The sequence below is a fragment of the Mastigoproctus giganteus genome, chromosome 3 (genome assembly GCF_048544385.1).
Source record: "Mastigoproctus giganteus isolate SK-2022 chromosome 3, ASM4854438v1, whole genome shotgun sequence".
Lineage (NCBI taxonomy): Eukaryota > Metazoa > Arthropoda > Arachnida > Uropygi > Thelyphonidae > Mastigoproctus > Mastigoproctus giganteus.
The window spans coordinates 237,190,916-237,196,915 of record NC_143577.1 but is presented as its reverse complement, the minus strand read 5'-3'; the positions used below and the strand labels follow the sequence as shown (position 1 = coordinate 237,196,915).

At 40.4% G+C, this 6,000-nt stretch overlaps 2 protein-coding genes across 2 annotated transcripts in view; one reads left to right on the top strand and one right to left on the bottom strand.

Moving 5' to 3' along the window:
- Positions 1-6,000, bottom strand: part of LOC150088912 (5-aminolevulinate synthase, erythroid-specific, mitochondrial-like) — a 148,113-nt gene that overhangs the window by 86,503 nt on the left and 55,610 nt on the right. The gene's annotated exons all lie outside the window — the stretch shown is intronic.
- LanB1 (laminin subunit beta-1) overlaps positions 5,442-6,000 on the top strand; it is a 503,856-nt gene continuing 503,297 nt past the window's right edge. The window contains exon 1 of the mRNA XM_090369708.1: positions 5,442-5,513. The gene's annotated coding sequence lies outside the window, so the exon portion shown is untranslated. The remainder of the gene's footprint in view (positions 5,514-6,000) is intronic.

Below are 6,000 nucleotides of genomic sequence, written 5' to 3'. Positions count from 1 at the left end.
TGTGTGTGTGTGTGTGTGTGTGTGTGTGTGTGTTCTTATATCTTATATTGGCTCTTAGGCCTTAGCCCATCTCTACCTTTGTTCTCTGGTATGGTGCAGAAACTCTGCATAATGGGCCTGAAAAGTGTCAATGTATGTGTGCAATATTAATGTGTATTGTTTTTTTTGTGTGTCAGGCTACCAGGGTGCAGCCAACGTACGGTCAGCTGCTGCCTGGTGCCCATCCCTAGCACCGGGCCTGGGTAAACAGTCCTCCTGTACCGGGGTTATTACCACAGAAAAAAACAGCACGGCAGATGAATTTAATTATTCGGGTGGCTTAAATATAATAGTACAGAAACTTTTCTGGAAAACAACATGCCTGATTTCTTGGACGACACGCCACTGATCATTCGTCAACAAGCACACTCCATGCACGATGGCGTTCCCGCACATTTCAGCCACCTAGCCCGCAATTGCCTGAACCGAAGGTTTCCTGGTCGGTAGATAGGTAGAGCCTGGCCTCCACGCTCAGCTGATTTAAACCCAGTAGATTTCTTCTTGTGGGACTATTTAAAGTCATTGATGTATTGGACTCCGGTAGCTGATGTGGAAACTCTCCACAATCGAATTTTGGCAGGTTGTGAGACAATACGAAACATGCCAGGAATATGGCATCGTCTTCGCGAGTCCATGAGACGTCGATGTGAAGCCTGTATTTAGGCAGAAGGTGGACATTTTGAACAATTACTATAAGGTGATGTGAACAGTTAAGTGTCATAGACAGACCTTCAAAACTCGGAAACCAAGCAATTCTGGAACTATGTTGATATAAAATATTTTTATTGTCTACATATGAGGAACTCATTCCTGAGGCTATATCGTGTATTTTTGAGACATCCTGTATAATATTGGTTCAAATACAGCATAGTTTACTCATAAATTTAACTACATAAGTAGTATAAACGCATCGTTTGATTTTATCTCATATTGTGGCTACTTTCATGGCATGTTTGCATTACCAGAGTACCTGTCGGCCCACCGATGAGTGAGCCAACAAGCTTTGAAATGGTGCCATCTGGGCGGTGGTGGTGCCCACTGAGAATGAATAACAGTAGTCTCCTCTATTTGAGAAGCGTTGTTTATTCGAAGTAGTGCAATACCTGTTATCTCATTGTGAAGGTACCTACAATATGAGATAAATTCAAACGATGCCTTTACGCTACTTATGTAGTTAAACTTATAGGTAAACTATGGTGTATTTACACCAATATTATATAGTTAATTTTAACCCATAACATATTATGCATTGCGAATTTAATCTTCAAAATATTATTATTACGTACACCATTGGCATCTCTCATATTGTGGAATTAACTTTGCAACCGTGATGGCGTGTTTGCATTGGGTAGCTAAGAATAGAAACAGGTGCAGGTATACTTGCGTGTACACCAATGCTAGGAGTTTAGTAAATAAATTTGATGAATTTGAGGTATTGCTCAAAACATCAAAGGCAGATATTGTTGGGATATCAGAGACGTGGTGTCACACAGATATAAGGGATGCAGAACTGCAATTTGGGGAGTACAACGTCTACAGAAAGGATAGACAGGATAGGAAGGGGGGAGGGGTTATGCTATTAGTTAAGAAACACATAAAAACCAAGGAAGTGGAGCCAGTCGACATCGCTGGACAGTGCAGTGTTGAGTCAGTTTGGTGTGACATAAGCATTGGGAGATCAAAATTGAGAGTAGGAGTGTGCTATAGGCCTAATGACTCTGATGAGTATAATAAGGAACTGTACAGGGAAATAGAGTGGGCCAGTAAATCAGAGAGTCTTATAATGGGAGATTTTAATTTCCCAGATATTGACTGGAATTTGGGGGCTGGTTACTCACACACTAGCAGGGCTTTTGTGGATTTATTGGATGATTGTTTTCTACATCAGCATGTTCGGGAGGCAACTAGAGGGAGTAATACTCTTGATTTGATTATCAGCAGTGATTCTTCATGCATTAAGAATCTGCAGATAAATGAACCACTAGGTGGCAGTGATCACAGTGTGCTGAAGTGGGATTTACTGAAAGAGGTAACTACCATCAGGGGTAAAGGGAAGGGTTATTGCTTCCGTAAAGGCGACTACGATGGACTGAGACAGTATTTAAATTCTATACAGTGGGACCAACTGATGATGTTACCAACAGCAAATTCAAAATGGGAAGCATTCAAAGAACTTATCTTGGAAGCTACTAGGGTTTACATACCAACTAAGAAATATTGTTCAAGGTTTAGGCCAAAATGGATGTCAGATGAACTAATGAGGCATATGGCAGAGAAGAAAAATGCATGGGATACATATAAATTAACACATGACACAGAAGCCTATGATAGATACAAGTTGATATGCAACCAAGTTACAAAGGAGGTTAGGCAGGCGAAGGCAGATTACGACAAATCCTTGGCAAGGGATGCAAAGAAAAACAGCAAAGAGTTCTTTACTTATGTAAACTCTAGAAGGAAGGGGATGAATCAGATTGGTCCACTTGATATTGATGGGTCAACTGTTGATGATCCTGCTCAGGTAGCTAACAAACTAAATGAATATTTTGCATCGACATTCACACATGAGGAGTTATTCAGCAAGGGGAATGCCAGAGGTGTATTCAACTCTAGCAGTAAGCTACGGAATCTTGAAATAACTGGGAGTAAAGTGGAGGAGAAACTGTTGAAGATAAACACAAGAAAGGCACCCGGGGTGGATGGGATCTATCCAGTTATATTAAAGGAGGCAGCAAAGGAAGTAAGCAAACCCTTAGCCATAATTATGAGAGCTTCCTTGGACTCAGGGGAGGTACCCATAGACTGGAAATGTGCAAATGTGACCCCAATTCACAAAGGAGGATCAAAGGCTGACACAAGTAATTATAGACCTGTGAGCTTAACTTCTGTTCCAGGAAAATTATTGGAGGCACTGGTTAAAGAAGCACTGCAGGATCATTTAGACAAGACTTCAGTTATAGCTCAGACACAGCATGGTTTTGTTAAGGGGAAGTCTTGCCTGACCAACTTGATTGGATACTATGATGCAGTCACAAAAGAACTGGATGCAGGGAATAACTTTGATATTATATACTTGGATCTTAGAAAGGCTTTTGATACTGTTGCACATGGAAGACTGCTACACAAATTGGAGCAGTGTGACATTGGAGGCAAATTGCTGCTATGGATTAAGGGGTGGTTGAGGGGGAGAAGACAGAGAGTGGTAATCAATGGACACTGCTCATCGTGGACTAATGTTATTAGTGGAGACCCTCAGGGCTCAGTGTTGGGTCCATTATTGTTTTCTGTATTTATAAATGATATTGATGATGGTATATCAAGCTTAATGTCCAAGTATGCAGATGATACAAAGGTTGGCAGGGTTGTCAAGGACACTACTGACACTATGCTGCTGCAACAGGATCTGGAAAGGTTGAGCAGATGGGCTGAGAGGTGGCAAATGAAGTTTAACATTGACAAATGTAAAGTACTACACATGGGAAACAGCAACCCCAGAGCAACGTATCAACTCTGTGGTACTAAACTGACAGTGGTAGAGAATGAAAGGGACTTGGGGGTGATTGTGCAGGCAGATATGAAGTTCTCTAAGCAGTGCAGACGGGCTGCAAGAGTAGCTCATGGAGTATTGTCAATGATATTCAGGAATTTTTCCAGCAGGGATAAGGAGGTGATTATTCCATTGTATAAGGCAATGGTCAGGCCACACCTAGAGTACTGTATACAGGTCTGGAGGCCTCATTTCAAGAAGGATGTAGAGCTGCTGGAACGAGTACAGAGAAGGGCAACAAGATTAGTGAATGGAACAAAGGGGTGCTCTTAAGAAGAAAGGCTTAAGTTTTGCAAATTACAGTGTCTGGAGACTAGGCACCAGCGAGGTGATCTGATAGAGGTGTATAAAGCCTTGAATGGTTTAAGCATGCTCAATGCTGATGGGATTCTTCCTCTAGCTCAGAAAAATCACCTGAGAGGGCATAAATTCAAATTGAGGAAAGACAGATGTAGAATAGACGTGCGGAAATTTGCCAGCGGGTGGTTGGTTGGCGGAACAGACTGCCATCCCTTGTGGTGGAGGTTGATAGCCTAAATAAGTTTAAGGCTCAGCTGGACAGGTATTTTGAACGAACAGAGGGGTGAAGTGGAAGTGGATTTTTTTTTTTTTTTTTTTTGGCTGATGCTGCATAAGCTTGCTTTCTTGCATCAAATGCCTCTACTAATGCTAATGCTAATGCTAATGCATTACCAGGATATCTGCCCGCCCACCGATGAGTGAGCCAACAAGTTCGAAAACGATGCCGCATGGGGGGGGGGGGGGAACTGATTACTGATTGGGGAACTTTTTCTATCTGTTGGTGGAGAATTTGGAGTGGTTTTTGAGTATTGCTACATGTGGAACTGTTTGAGTGATGGCCACGGAGTTTCTGAGAATAGGTAACAACAATCTTCTCTTCTAGGGAAGCATTGCCTATTCGAGGAATTTTCTCCCTTTTTTCCTTCGACGGGATTTCTTCCACTCCTCTCCTACTATCACCTTCCTACATCTTTTTTGCTCTCCTAAATCTTATAGGGACAGTATGAGGATAACAGAGATCTTTATCCCATACCATATTTCAAACGGTGCCGTCTGGGTGGTGGTGGTGCCCACTGAGAATAAATAACAGTAGTCTCCTCTATTAGAGAAACGGTATTTATTCGAAGTAATGCAATACCTGATATCTCGTTGCAAAGGTAGCGACAATATGAGATAAAATCAAACGATGCCTTTACACTACCTATGTCGTTAAACCTATGGGTAAAGTATGGTGTATTTACACCAATATTATATAGTAAATTTTATATGTTCTGGTTGGTTTTCCTGGTTTTCTGAAAGAAAAAACCCGAATTTGCAAAAGAGAAAACCTTGTACTAGACCGACTAACTCGGCTACCGTGTGAAAAAAGCCCATAAAATTTCCTTGATTTATTGACGGGATTCAAACCCAGGCCTTTTTATATGGGGCGGCACTACAGTGATTATTATCATTAATTAATAGTCTTTTGTTTCTTTTTTTCCCCAGTTTCTGGCTTTCTATTTTATTATTTAGTTGAGGCAGATCTTTCGCGGTTTTAATTTTCGTATGATTCTTTAAGCACCTCTTACGAGGTGCTTCTCGTAAGCACCTCATACGAAATTGAATGGGGTGAAAATTAAAACCAACTGACTTGTCTGATCAACCTATGATGAATTGTATTTTATTTATTTTTATAAAGGTAATAAAATTTTGTGAACGGTGTCAAAACAATGATCTGTCTGTTGGTGGGGAATTTGGAGTGGCTTTTGGGTATTGCTACGTGTGGGATTGTTTGAGTGATTTTTTTTTTTTAATTTATAAGTTTTAAAATCTTTTTAATAAATAAACTGTTGTTATTCCATTATTCGTCATTTAGCGAGGAAGAGGTTAAGCATGTCAAACGGGTGATTCAGTTTTTTGGAAACAGGTAAGTCGCAATATGAATTTCGACATTTTATTTTGAAATCAGTTTTATGTATGGAATTCAGAGGCAAATTGAAAGAGTGTAACGGATTAGATTTGGCTACTTTCCATAATTAATATTTTTCCCTTGATGCAGTAAAAAAAAATTGCATAAATCCTCATATTGGTTTATGTAAATGATGATGAAATTAAAACATATCTTCACCACATAGTATAAATACCCAGGGTCTTGCGAATGGGGTGCATTGGATGCGCCTCGACAGGACCAAAATTGTAGTGATTGCCACTGAACTCAGTGGACCTTTTCCTGATTTTGTGAAACACCAGAAAGGAAATCAAGGACAGGGCCATTAGTGTACAAAGTTTGTCAGTCAGCTTTTTTTTTTTTGCCACCAGGTTGCTCTTCAAAAGGATTGGATAAATGAAATTGCAAGGAATGAGGTCTGGACTGTAGGAAGAATGGGCAAACTATTAATTATTCCAAATAATAG